The sequence below is a fragment of the Passer domesticus genome, chromosome 8 (genome assembly GCF_036417665.1).
Source record: "Passer domesticus isolate bPasDom1 chromosome 8, bPasDom1.hap1, whole genome shotgun sequence".
NCBI lineage: Eukaryota > Metazoa > Chordata > Aves > Passeriformes > Passeridae > Passer > Passer domesticus.
In genome coordinates, this window is record NC_087481.1 from 5,953,087 (window position 1) to 5,966,780 (window position 13,694).

The 13,694-nt window shown below is 49.0% G+C and overlaps 1 protein-coding gene and 2 long non-coding RNA genes across 3 annotated transcripts in view; 1 reads left to right on the forward strand and 2 right to left on the reverse strand.

Moving 5' to 3' along the window:
• Positions 1 to 13,694, reverse strand: part of LOC135306203 (zinc finger protein 850-like) — a 375,138-nt gene that overhangs the window by 71,173 nt on the left and 290,271 nt on the right. The gene's annotated exons all lie outside the window — the stretch shown is intronic.
• Positions 21 to 961, forward strand: LOC135305742 (uncharacterized). Its single transcript, XR_010366726.1, has 3 exons — positions 21 to 161; positions 274 to 418; positions 736 to 961. It is a non-coding gene; the product is annotated as an uncharacterized LOC135305742 (long non-coding RNA).
• LOC135305745 (uncharacterized) lies at positions 1,776 to 7,168 on the reverse strand. The gene is made up of 3 exons (XR_010366729.1): positions 5,386 to 7,168; positions 4,913 to 5,007; positions 1,776 to 2,099 (listed from the first exon to the last, which is right to left on the reverse strand). It is a non-coding gene; the product is annotated as an uncharacterized LOC135305745 (long non-coding RNA).

The window sequence follows — 13,694 nt, forward strand, 5'->3', positions numbered from 1 at the left end:
ACACAACCCTTGGCTGCTGTGTTGACATGCTCTGCACCTTGCTCCTGCCCTTGCCTTTCACTCTTCTTATCCCCCCAATACCCCCATCATTCCTGACAGCTCCTGAGTGCCTGGATTTCATCATCCAGCCCTGCAGGATGCTTCCCTTTCTTCTGAGGAAGGTATGGTGCCATTCCATGGAGGTGGACACCCCCCACCTGCCCGGGTGGGCTGGAGCTCTGTGGGGATGGAGTGGGACAGGGAGCCCACTCTGAGGTTTTACTACCTCTGCAGGCTGTCCCAGACAGAGAGGAGGAGATGGAGGTAGATACCAAGATTGATACAGAGGAGATGGAAATAGACGGAGAAGACCCTGGAGAGGAAGAGATGGATGTGGATATGGAAGAGTCCGTTGAGGACATGGACATTGATTAAAAAGGTGAGGAAGAGGCCATGATCTTGGCATGAAGAGCAATGCCAGCAGCAGGACAGGCAGAGTGGATCTCCTGCTGCCAGGCTGGGGCTGGGCTGGGTGCTCCCTGCTCAGGGACATTGTACCCAGGGCACTGGATTCTGGTGGCCATCCACAGCCTGTCCTGTGCCTGCTTTGCTCCACACAAGCTCCATCCCAGACCCAGCCAGGCTCAGTTCTAGTAGCAGAGTCCTGCTGCTGGGCCAGTGTCTGCCAGCCTGGGGGCACATGCAAGAGCCCTCTGTGCCTGACTGGAGTGACCGTGGCATTTGCTTTTCTTCCAGGTGCAAAGGACATCATGGACAGAGATGCCAACCTTTTTGTACATATGTTTTACACTTTGGTGTTGTCATTAGGATATAGGTTTTAGGGCTTTTTGTCTTCTGTAAATATGTTTCATATTTTTTTGTTAGATAGGTTTTTCTGTATATATGTTCTATCGATTGTTGTTGTTACAAATATTCTTACAATGTAAATATGTTCTCTATTTTTGCTGCTGTTCTTCTCTAATAAACAAATTTTATTTTTCACACCCCAGTTCTCTTTGCATTTACTTCAGGCACAGGCAGCATTTTGCCAAGTTGTACTTTCCACTTGCTCCATGTTCCCAGGGCAGTGGGTCCCTGGCACAGCCACCCCAGGAGTGGGGGTCCCTGTGCACAGAGGGGTTCCCCTGACAGAGGTGAGCCTCTCCTTGCAGTTTCTCTGGACACACTTGGGAGCTGTAGGGGCAAAGCCCAGCGTGCCCTGGCTCATGGATCCCATGTTGGAGCAGGGCTGAGCCTGTGTGCTCCTGCAGAGCCTCAGCCATGGCTCTTCCCTGGGCAGCCCCAGGGCTAAGGAGGGAGCACTGGGCTGTGGGCAAGCCCTGCTCCTGGGCACCCTGAGGGGCTGGAGCCAGCCTGGAGGGAGCCTCAGCCCTACATGGACCAAGATTTCCTTTGGAAACCCCCTCTCTCCCCAGACTCTGCTGAGCACAACAAGAATTGATCCTCCTAGCTCAAGGTGTGACCTTCATTGGCACAAATTTGTCCCTTGCACTTTCTAGCACAGCAAATGTCAGTGCTTGTAATCCCTGTTCTGCACACTCTGCTCAGGCAGCAAAACATCTGAACCTGAGGGAACATCTGGAATTAGCATCAACCTGCAGAGAGCTCCAGGGGGAGAACCTACCCGCAAGCACCCAGAGAAATACTTGACACTGACAGTCTGGGGCAGAGCTGAAACTAAAATATTTTCGTGCCAAGAGAGAGGGTTATTTTATTGCTGAATTCATTCTGCAAGAACAAGAATGGAAGCTTTTGGTCTCCTCACATGCCACCGATGTGTATTGCCAAGGTTTGCCTCTGGGTTATGACTGATTTTGATGAATCTGTTCAGAACTCTGATGCTGTTCCTGGCTAAGGTGCAGAGATGATATTTCAGAGCCAGATGAACTCAGCACATCTCGTGCAATGCAGAATGTCCCGAGCCAGACATTCAGGCCATGCAAACTGATACTTTTTCATCTCTGTGCAAAGATCAGTAGTAGGACATCCCTGATGTACCACACACTTCTCAGATGCTCCTCTGACCAGCTTCCCCATGGCATTGCTCCTGGCACAACGTTAAAGCCAGGCAGGTCACACATATTCTCTTCCTCTGACTCCTGCAGGGATGACAACATCAAAGAACAGAAAAGAGATATAATAATCAGGGATTTTCATTGTGTGAGCTCTGCATTCCCCAAGCTCTTGCAAAGGGGAATGTTCATCGGGCAAAGGACACGAGAAGGAGCCTCAAATTGTCCAAAATCTCAGTAAAAATATTATTTCCTATGGAACCCTTCACCAAAGCTGGTCACACTTCAGGCCTTTTATGCACCCATTTCCTGATGTGCATCTCCCTGTGGGGTGTTCCCACTGCTCCAGGGACCCAGCACAAACCTTATAGCCCCACACCAACACACCCCTAGGAGCTGCAGCCTTCCCTCCAAACCTGGGCACCTGCAGCAGCCACCTCTGTGCTGAGCTGAGCCTGTTTCTCCCAAAACCAGGTGCTCCATTTATCCTTGAAAAGATTGACAATAGCATTCTTGTCTTCTCCAAAAGGGCCATCGTTTCACAACTGTCATCTCCACACTGAGACTTTATTCCCTTCAAGTGTTCAAGTACACAGGCAGCACCAAGGAAGGCGCTGAAGTGAGTCAAGGTGAACCCCAAAGAGCTCTCAGCTGCCTGTGAAAGCTCAGACAAGCACTAGAGAAAGAATTCATGCTTCCATAACTGGCACCTAACAGCCACAGGGCAAGTGAGAAGTTGGTATTAGAGAATGAAGAAAAAGCACTGAGTAATAAAAGGTGAGAAAAATCCATCACTCCAACAGGTAAATGAAGGTAAACCACATGAAGAAACAGAAGAAGATGGAGGGGAAAATCCCACCATTAATAGTGTCCGTGACACCCAGAGCCAAAAGAAGCCCAGGGCATCAGGAAAGAGGGAAGCACGTGCTCCAAACCACAGCAGAAATGAAGTGAGAGCTCTGGAGGGAACAAAAGAAAGAGGCAGCCTGAAGAAAGGAAATAATGCCTCCCTACAAGGTGTATTGGTTTTTTCGAGTGTCTCTTGTATCATGTGGTGGAAACCCAGAAAAATAAAGGTCGGGAGAATCATGGTTGAATTGGAACATTCCTGCATAGCAGCCGAGATATAGCCTTGTGCAAATTATTCCATGCAGCATTCACATGTTTAATTGCTTCTTTTCATCTTCCTGGGGAAGCAGAGTTGCTTTATTTACTCCAAGCAAGATTTTCTCCCTCCACCCTGGCAAAGAACAAGCTCCCATCCTGGCAAGTGCTCCTGGCTTTACTTAAGGCTCATCACACCCATGCTCAAGAGAGTGGAGCAGGTTAATTTATCAATTGTTCCAATGATTAACTTGCCCAGCTGCCAGGTTCAAGAGCCCCAGAGTGCCTCAGGTTGTACAGGATCACAGAAGGAAAAGCTCCATTGAATTCAGCTGCTGCCACACTGGCCCTCTTTGCCTGTCAAACACATTCAGCTGCTCTTGCTCTGCCCTGTGAAAATCCCCCATAAAATACAAGTGAAAATCCCTCATCACCTGTGAGAAAGCACAGTTGGGTTCTGCTCAGGGCATTTCAAATTACGAGGGGTAGTTGTGACCTCCCCTTGCAAAGGCAGCATTTCAGGAAAACCAAAAGTTTCTTTTCATGGACTCACCACACTCAGGACACCTTCCCCTCAATCAGGTTGCTCCAAGCCCCATCCAACGTGGCCTTGAACACTTCCAAGGGTGACACAGCCACAGCTTCTCTGGAACCTGTTTTGCTCCTCCCAGGTCTAAAATCATACCCAACTTAGCAGCCTCAGGGATAGATTTGTATTCATTAGCTGCATTTTTCTGACAAAGAAATATGGCAAACCTTGTTTGCATCTAACTTTGCAAAATCAACACAAGCTCTGAAGAAAAGGCTGCTGCCCACTTTTCTTCTTTTTCCCCATTTGGTGGAATATTTTCATTCTGTTGTTGTTTGGAGCAGTATTTTAATCGATCTGGCTGAGGCTGCTCAAAATAGTATAGCAAGTTACTTATGTGAGGGGTGGAAAACTGAGCTCTTGCACATCCAGTGTTTCTGTTGTTGGAAGTCTTCAATCCCACCTCTCTGGTGGCATGAAATAGGTGTTACTAATCCAATTTCTAAAGTATCATGCATCGAGCTGACACTATTTGAAGACTTAAAAAGAAAGCACCAATTTAAACAAACCCCTGCCCCTTTCCATGTTCTCTGTTCCACGGTTGATGACAGAAGATAGGAGAGAAAGACTGTTTTGGGAACAATGATTTCAGAACTCTAAAAAGAATATCAAACCTGCTCTGCCACACTCTCAGCTGTTACAGCCCCAAAAAGCACCGGTTGTCTTTGCTCACAGAGTCACAATTGTGATGGGATTTCTACCACAGCACAGGACAGCCAACTGTTGATTTTTTTCCTAGGAATAACTAGAGCACTCCTGGGTAGCAAGGCAAACATGTGCCTCTTGTAGTGGCCCTTGAAACTGGACATGTGAAATGAGGTAGACAAAGCCAAAGGCCAGCTGAACCCGTGATCTCTGAATGGATCTTCACATTGTTATATTTGCCCAATTATCCCATCAAAAAACAAAGCAAAATTATGTGTAAGGGCAATTTTAATTAAATAGCTTAAAATATATAAATTTGAATACACTTGAAATATTGACAATGTAATTTGGTTAAAATAAGGGACAATTTGGTTGTAATAATAACGCATAAGCAAAAATAACCGCGCGAGATAGCGCGGGGTATGGAGTTCAGGGCTTGACCCCCGTCACCTCTCATACAAGCTTGCCAAGCCAAAATTCCCTCTTTTATCTTGTATGTCATTACCATCTCCTCCCATTTTCAGTTTGTCACTTGTATCTCCACCCCCATCATCACCTTTACCATGCATGCTCCACCATTTTTTAGGTGGTTGCACCACTCATTGGAGGTCATCCCTGATGAAGGCCTCTCCTCTTCCTCGATGTATTTTGATTCACCTTTTGGAATACACATGCGCAGGAAGATAGTATAATGTAAGCCAAAGCTAATATAACATAAGCCAATATTATGTTCCAGCATCAAAGCAATAAATCTCATATAATTAGCATTTTCATGATGTCCCACCAAATTTTCCTATCTTCCAACTAAATTTAGTAATAGTTATCTCTTGCTTCTTCCTGTTCTGAACATCTGCAGGAGATAGGCTGGGGGGAACCCCTCCTCTCCCCTTCTTTCTTGGCATTATGCCTTTAACTGTTCTATTATTTCAAAATATTAATTAGTGTATCAATATTGATTACTGTTTCAATTGTATCAACATGAATCACACCTATTTATTACACTTTGTCTCCAGTAATAATGATTAGGTGCATTACCTTGCTTCTTTTTGCTTGTTGATAAAGCCAAGCAGGTAGTTTTATTGAATGTATAATTTAACTTTGCATTGCCTTAACACTCACAGTAAAGTAAGACCATTCTTCCCATTGGTTTCTGTGTTCTTTAAATCACCCCAGTCAGCTGGCAGAACAGGTATCAGAACCTGATGAAAGCCAGGCTCTGCTGTGATCTAGCTGGGCCCCATGGAATGCAGAGGGCCCCTATCAGTCCATGGAACCCATGGAAGCAAGGCTCAGATGTGACAAAGGCGTGCACCATGGAAGCCAAGAGCCCCTCATGGAACCAGGGCTGCAGTGTGTCACCGAGGGAGGGACCTCATGGCAGCAGGAGAGCATTGTGAGGCTGTGCAACAACAGGGCACCAAGGTTCCACTGTGACTTGACAGAACCCCATGGATGTGAATGGCCCCAAACCGGGCCAAGAGACACTTCCCAGACAAAGTCCAAGGAAGGGGATTTACTTTATTCAGCACACCAGGTGTGCAGGGATATCTCCTCCTGACAGCGCACACAGGCACACAGCAGATTACAATATACAGTTATACTCTATGCATATTCATGTTTCTCCTCAGAAAAGGTGTGGTTATGCAAACGATTTCTCAGTACTCATTACAATCATTAGCATACACGAGGCACAGGTGCAGTGCACACTGGTGGTGGCACTGAGGAAGGCTCCGCGACTTCCTCGGGGGTCTCCTGATGAAGGCTGGACGTCTTCATCACTGTGCCCTTTTCACCTTTCTCCTCTAGGCATGCGCAGTCTCTTGTTGGCTGTTTCAGCAATTTCCTCACTGGTTTTATCAAGCTCTGCTTTTCATTTCTGCCAGCTTTGTTCCCTATTTCTTGCCAAGTTTCATCCTGTGTCTTTAGCTTGTGGCTGAATTTTTGCAAGCTTCCTTGTTGGGTGCAATGTCTCTTATTCTTGCCCAAGTATGCCTAGGCACAGTGCTTTTAACCCTTTCACAGCCACGGACTGGAGAGCCACTCCTGGACACTGGGAATTCCTGCAGGTGCCTCCACCTTTGCAGCCAGTGAGGCTCCAGCCTCGCTGTGAGAGGCCCCAGCTTTTACAGTGTTAAACAAACAAGCTGACATCACTGCTAGTGTGGGAATAACTGGTTTAATTCTCCTGTTTGGCTTCTTCCAAAGCCTGGCCAGGGCTCAAGGAGGAACCAAGGGAGGTGAATTTGAACCTTCACCCCCAAACAAGGCCAGATGGGGCCTGGTCCAGTTTCCAAACACAGAAAGGTAAATCCATGTTTCACCAATGAACACATACAGAAATCATATTGCTAATAATGATTCATTAATGAGCAGATACAAATATAACATTTGGTTGGAAGGTTTATCTAAAGGTCAGCTTTGGCTCAGGGCCTGTTGTTGAGGCTTCAGTCAGGCAGGGTCTGACTAAAACAGCCCTAATTAGTTGTTATTCTCTATGTTCTTTGTTACAGCCCACTTTTTTTTGAGACTGTGTCTCTTTTTAGACAAATCTCAGTACTCCATTTCCAGCACAAGGTGTCACAAGTACTCTAACATGGAACCATAACACACCAAGTGCTCACACTGCAATGATCACAGTGACTGCCACAAATGCATTTCACAGCAGCTTCCAATTTGGGAGCCAATCCCACCAGGAAGAATTTTCTTCTTTCTGCCACTCTTCTCCTGATCTTGCTATCAAGGAGATTCCTGATGGTTGGATATCAAACCCAGCCCCGACAGACATCCCTGCAATATTCCTGTCCTAGAATAGCCCAGGTTCCTCCCTGGCCAGCAAGCAGATAATCCAAGGCCATGTGGTTCTGCAGAAACCCATTTGTGTTTTTTGGAGCTCACAGGATGTACTATTGGATATTTTCACAGCATCATTTTTTACTACTTCTAATAATCAACTTAGTTTGTTAATGTAAATTGGGTGCAGCCATGCACAGCCAGGGGTTTCCATTTCCCCAGTGGGCCATTGTTAAGGGCATGGAGCACATCTGGGAGATGGGGTCTCCATGGGGACAGGTTCCCATCTCCTCATTTTGTCAACTGCTCTTTTAACAACCCCTTCACCCATTTAACCAATGCTGCACCTTGTGGATTGTCTGGAATATGAAAAAACCAGCAGTCTTAATCACTGTATTTTTCACAATAATAGACAAAGCATTCCGCATCACAGTATAAACAAATCCTATTAAAAAAATGCCAATTTCATCCCTTCCTCCTTTATTCATTACGCACAATTCACAAAGTTTACCACTGACATTTGGGTCTTGACCAGTCCTTTTCTCCAGGGTATTTAGTGTTTACAGTGAGCAGCCAAAGCTGACAAATTATTGTCAGCCTTATTTCACATTATCAATTTTTAGTAATACAGATATAAATATAGATAATTGTGTTATATATAATTATTATTATTATATCACTTGCACAAACAAACCTGAGCTCAAGATTGAAACCTTCTTCTGTCACTCCATGTGGCAGTGTTCCAACAACAGTTTTTCCTTCAGTTGGTGCTGTTTCCAATGTGTCATTAACAAAATTCACCCTTGTCTTCCAAAAACACAAGTTTTTTTCCTTATTCCATATGTAATTTTTGGATGCATTTTAAGACATCCAGGGGTTCAGCTTCTTTTAACCAACTGCCCCACTGCTCACATCTGCTCTGACCTAGCCCATTCCAGAGCCAGCCAACTCCAGTGAAGGGCTTCCCATCTGGGAATTTCTGATGGCACTGATTCCTCACATTTACATTTAAAAATAACATTTTCTTGTCATCTGGCCCGACTGTGCCAGTTTTGTTTTACCAGTGGGCAGGGTCAGCACCAAAGACACAGACTGCAGCTGAAGGAATCAGTGTCATTTACTGCAGCTCAAAGCAGCAAAGAATCACAAAAGGAGCAGCTCAGCAATGCACCCAATCATCACCACCAAAGATTGCAGCAGTGATTAAGAAAGATCCCGAACCAGTTACCCTCAGGCTTTACCATCCCCAGATCCACACAGCAGCTGGGGGAAGCTGTCACAGCCAAGGGCTGCAGAGCCACTCCTGGACACTGGGAATTCCTGCAGCTGCCTCCAGCCACAGGTGAGGCTCCAACCTCGCTGTGAGAGGGCCCAGCTCTGACAGTGCTGAATGAACAAACTGACAGCACTTCTAGTGCAGGAACATCTGGTTTCATCATCCTCTTGGGTTCCTCCCAAAGCCTGGCCAGGGCTCAAGGAGGAACCAAGGGAGGTGACTTTGATCCTTCAGCCCCAAACAAGGCCAGATGTCAGATTTCATGGCCTTGTCCAGTTTCTAAATACAAAAAGGTCAATACAAATTTCACTAATGAGTGGCTACATCTATCACAGTGCTAATGACCATGCATATTTCATCAGTGAACAGATACAAAGATAATCTTTGGTTGGAAGGTTCATCCAGAGGCCACCTTTGGCTCAGGGCCTGCTGTTCAGGCCTCACTCAGGGCTGTTGTCCAGGCCTTGGCACCTCAGGGATGTGGTTTAGTGCTGGGCTTGGCACTGCTGGGTGAACAGCTGAACTGGATGAGCTCAGAGGTCTTTTCCAATAGAAAGGATTCTGTGATTCCGTGATTCTATCTGCTGAATTCAGCTAGGTCCATGTTAGTAGCACTCATTTGCTCAGAAAGTCTCCGCTTGCTCAGCTCTTGTGGCCTGAGGCTTCAGCTCCTTCAGCTCCTGGTGCTAAGCTGTTCATGCTGAACGAGACGACTCAGAGAGAACAAAGTCCATCCAATTCCTTCTGGGACACTGGGAGGGGAGGGTGTGGAAACAGAAGCATTGTTTGTTGTGGCCTTCTCTCTGCCCTTCATGCATTTCAGTGCTTTGAACCAGCCAAGAGCTGTTTCCAAGAGTGCAATGGAGCAGCTGCTCCTGCTCCCAGGTCTGGCTCTCTCCAGTCTCTGACCTTGCCTGGTTTTGTCCCTCTTGCTGTGCCCTCTGTTCCCCCAGGGCTCGGTGGCTGCTGCCCAGGACTGTGGGACTGGCTCAGATCCAGTGGTCGAGACCCTCCTTGCTGTGGCCTTGGAGCTGCCTGAGCTGCCTGGGCCTTGGAAGCTCCCCATGGACAGGGAGTCCCCAGCTCCGTTCCTTGCACAACCTCCAGGAGCCCAGAGCTGCCATCTCAAGTCCTTGCTGGCACTGGGGGCTCCCAGGTGCCTCAGGCTGCTGTGACACCGCTGCACACAGGAGGGAAGAGTGGCAGGGGCTGTGCTGAAAGTCAGTTCCATGTGCTGCTGCTTGTCCAGCCTTGCCCCAGAGTCAGGGATCAGATCCAGGCCCTGCTGCTGCTCCCTCGGGATCAGCCCCAGTTTGGGTGTTGCTGTCAGGGCCAGCAGGAGTGGTGGCTGGAGCAGCAGGTGCTGACAGTGCCCCAAGCCCCGGGGCTGGAGGGGTCCCTGGGCTGGGGCTGGGAGGGAGCTGCCCCTTGTTCTCCCTCTGCCCCAAGCAAAGCTGGGCCAGGCACAAGTGGGGCAGCACAGCCACCAGGGAGCCTGCGAGTCTCTTCCAGCCCTGGCTGCTCAGAGTTTGGGCCTTGGAGCCTCAGGTGGCCAAAGGCAGCTGCTCCTGGTCCCTCTATGTGCCCTCGTGTTCAGCAGTGCTGCTCCATCAGTCTGTGCCCAGCAACGGGGAAAAGCCTCAGCCCTGCAGGGCCAGGAGCTGCCGGGCTCTGCCTGAGCAGCTCAGCCAGCAGGAAGGGAGCTGCTCCACATGGGAACCAGGAGCAAAGGGCTGCAGCACCTCGTGCTGGGGCAGAGCCCAAATTCTGAGAGGGAATAACAGAGTTATTCATGTGCATTGGTGCATCAGCACTGCAGGTGCTGTGCCTGCAAACACAGGGTTCGAGATCTGCAAAAGAATTCTGCAGCTCTTGACTGGATCAGGATGTCAGCAGTGCTGAACTCCAGCTTAGCCCAAATGAAACACTTCACACCTCTGCTCATATCTGCTAGATTTTTTTCTTCAGGGTATCCAGAGAAAAGGAAACAGAGGAGGAGCCTACATTTTCATTGTTTATCAGAAATATTTCTCTATTTGGTGTACATTCCTTTTGTAGGACGAGTTCTCTGTTAAAAACACTGGACAAAAAAGAAAAGAAAAAAATATGAAAGATAAAACCAAAAAAACAAATGTGTAGTGGAAATCTTCGGTAACTTTGGATTAAGAGGCAACTAATCTTTTCAAGAAGAGAAATCAGTTACTCTGTAAATGTTCTGATGGCATGGATTCATCTTACTGACCTCAGCATCCCTTTTTTAAAACATTCAGGGTTTTGTTTGCAATATTATGTTATTTTAAATTGTGATTGAATCAATAGGAAATTGAGAGATCTACCATGAATTCATGCATTACTGTGTCTTGAGTGTAAAAATATTGCAGTTTGAAATTTGGATTTAAAGTGTTGCAAATGAAAGTTATAAATCCCAATAGATTGTCTGACAGCAGCTTTTCCTAGAGGATGTGCAGCACTCCAAGGACTTCATCAGTGGGGTTGGGGGTACTTGGATCTTTGTCCTGTGCCACTCTGAGAATGTCATAGAATGGAACTTCACCTGCCACCAAAGCTCCTTGGACCTTGTGCCCCCAGGCAGGCACAAAGTGTGCTGCTCCCCCTTTTGCACAAACCCACAGAGAGCTGGGATTTTTCCAAGTCTCGTGTCTGCAATGGGCCATATTCCTAGAGAAGCAGCAGCCCATCCCGATGAATGTGGTGAGTTATATGGATGGTTGTGAGCTCCACTTCCTGCCTAGAAATCCTGAAACTGCTTCTGAATGCTGCTCCTTCAGCTCTGGGATACCTTCTCACACAGAGCTGGGGAAAAAATCCCCTGGTCTCTGGCTAAAGGGTGAGTTATGCCAAAGTTAGAGCTCTGTGTGAAGTCTCTATCCATCCCTATCCTCTTAATATACCAATATGTGGGGGTGTGCATGGATTTGTCTTGTGTACAAAGGAAGGAGTATGCAAGCAACGGTACTGACACTTTCACTGTCCGTGTTCATCCCATACCTATGGGTACAGAGACATTATGGAAACCCTGGCACACACAGATCCTTCTGTCCATGGATACAGAGACACCCAAGAGCCCCTGGCACACACAGACCCTTCTGTCCATGGATACAGAGACATCCAAGAGCCCCTGGCACACACAGACCCTTCTGTCCCTGGAGGATGGAGCGTGGTGGGTGGGGGTGGTTGGTGGGCAGCGAGTCCCGGACAGCAGGCCAGACCCGGCTCCAGCCCTGCCAGGCCCTGCCAAGGCTCAGTGCAGGATCCTCTGGAATGGGACAGCCTTTCAGCCTTGTCTCTGCCCAGAGGGGCAGTGCTGGCCTGGCAGCACAGGTTGTTTTCCCCTCAGGCTGCAGGAGATGAGAACACAACACTTGCCAGCACTGAGTGTGAGGCACAGATCTGAGTACTCCCCATGAACCTCAGCTCTGGGAGCACTGTCTGCCCCAAGCTCCAGGGGCTACAGTGGGAGCCCGGCTGGGCTCTGCCCTGGGGCCATCCTGCAGGGACAGCTGGAAACAGGGAGCATTCAGCTGCCACAAACAGCCAAGCCAGGGCTGCAGGGCAGCTGCTCCAGCCCGGACTGCACTGCTGTGTGCTGTGCTCTGGGGCTGGGGCTCCCCACACAGGGGACTGGACTGGTGTGCCAGAGGAGACAGAGAAGCTTCAGCTTCAGCCTCACTGAGGTGGGTGCATCGGCTGGGAAGAGTGGGGAGGCTCAAGGGGATTCACAGAGCTCATCCTGCTGCAAGGACCAGGAAAAGGGAGTGGGAACTCAGCAGTGAGGAGAGCTGAGGGCTGGAGAGTGGCTCTGAATGACACTAAAATGCCACTGGACCTCTGAAACATTGCTGCTCCTCAGCCAGTGACAGCATGAGTCCCTAAACCTGGGGCTCAGCCCTCCTTGTGGTCAGGGGCAACAAGGAAGGCCAGCAAGTGATGGAGACAGCAACGGGCTGGGAATTCACTGGGGGAAAAAAGGGAGCAGTTGAGAAGTAAAAGGCAGCTGGGGGAGAGAACTGTTCAGAGAAGGGCTGAGCTACATCTTGAGCAAGCTGAAAAATGTCATTTGGAGTCATCCCAGATTGATTTCATTTCAGAAGGTATTGAACAAGTTTAATTTTTGGGAGGTGTCACTGCAAACTTGAGCTGTGTTGCCGAAATGCTCAAGCAAGTCTGTGCTGCAGGTGACACCATTTCTTCTTTGGCTGATTCCGGCCCGGTGCTGAGCTCCAGCAGAACCCTGGCAGAGCCCAGAGCAGCCTCAGCATCCGCAGAGCCCGGCTGCAAGGAGAGAAAGCAGAAACCGCCCATCAGCTGAAAGCTCCTGTCCCTTGTCCCAGCTGCCCGTGGTGCCCAGGCCATGCTGGCTGTGCCCAGAGCTGTGCCCAGAGCTGCCCATCAGTGCTGCCTTTGGGAGCAGGGCAGGAGGGCAGGACATGTGCCCAGCCTGCAGCCAGCCTTGGCACATCCACCTGCTCAGCAGCTGCCCAGAGCAGGATGCTCCTGTGCTCGCTGCCATCTCCCAAAAGCTCTGATCCCACCCTGCCAAGCAGACGGGGACCCACCTCATGCCATCCATGGTTGGAAAAAAAGCTGGTCCCAAACGATGTCCTCAGCCTGCTCCAAGGGCACGGCCCATCCACGCCGCAGCTGCTCCCAAGAACTTCCTGATCCAGACTGGACCAACCAGAATTCTTCCTTTAGAAAAACAAACAACAAATTGTTGAAAATAGATTACAGACAAAAAGGGAAAAAAAGAATAAAGGGAAAAATCATATGTCTGTGAGGGGATTGAGGAAGGCCCAAGCCCTGCATGCCAGGGAAAAACCCAGCCATGTGTGAGCAAAGGCCAGGTTTTCTCCCTTCCCCCTGCACTGTCCCCCACAATAACCGTGATCCCAAAGCAAACCAGGGCAGTGGAGCTGCCCAAGCCCTTCCTTGCCTGCACAGCAAAGCACCTGTGCGCAGATTCTGGAGTCCCACCTCTGCTCCCACCACAGGGGTTTGTTTGTGTCGGGCTGGCTGCCCCAGCCCCAGACCCAGCCCCAGCCTGGAGCACGGTGGGTGCTGGGGGCTGTTGGCAGGACCAGGAGCCCACTCCCATTTCATACCCACCCCAGCCCATGCCCCCAGCCCTGCCAAAAGCAGCTGGGCAGCCGACTGAAGGATCAGCTGCATCTGCCCCCGCAAAGGGGGGAACCTTTGCTTCCCAGCCAGGCTGGGCAATGCCCAAATCTGGGAGCATTTCCCCACATGTGGACTCATC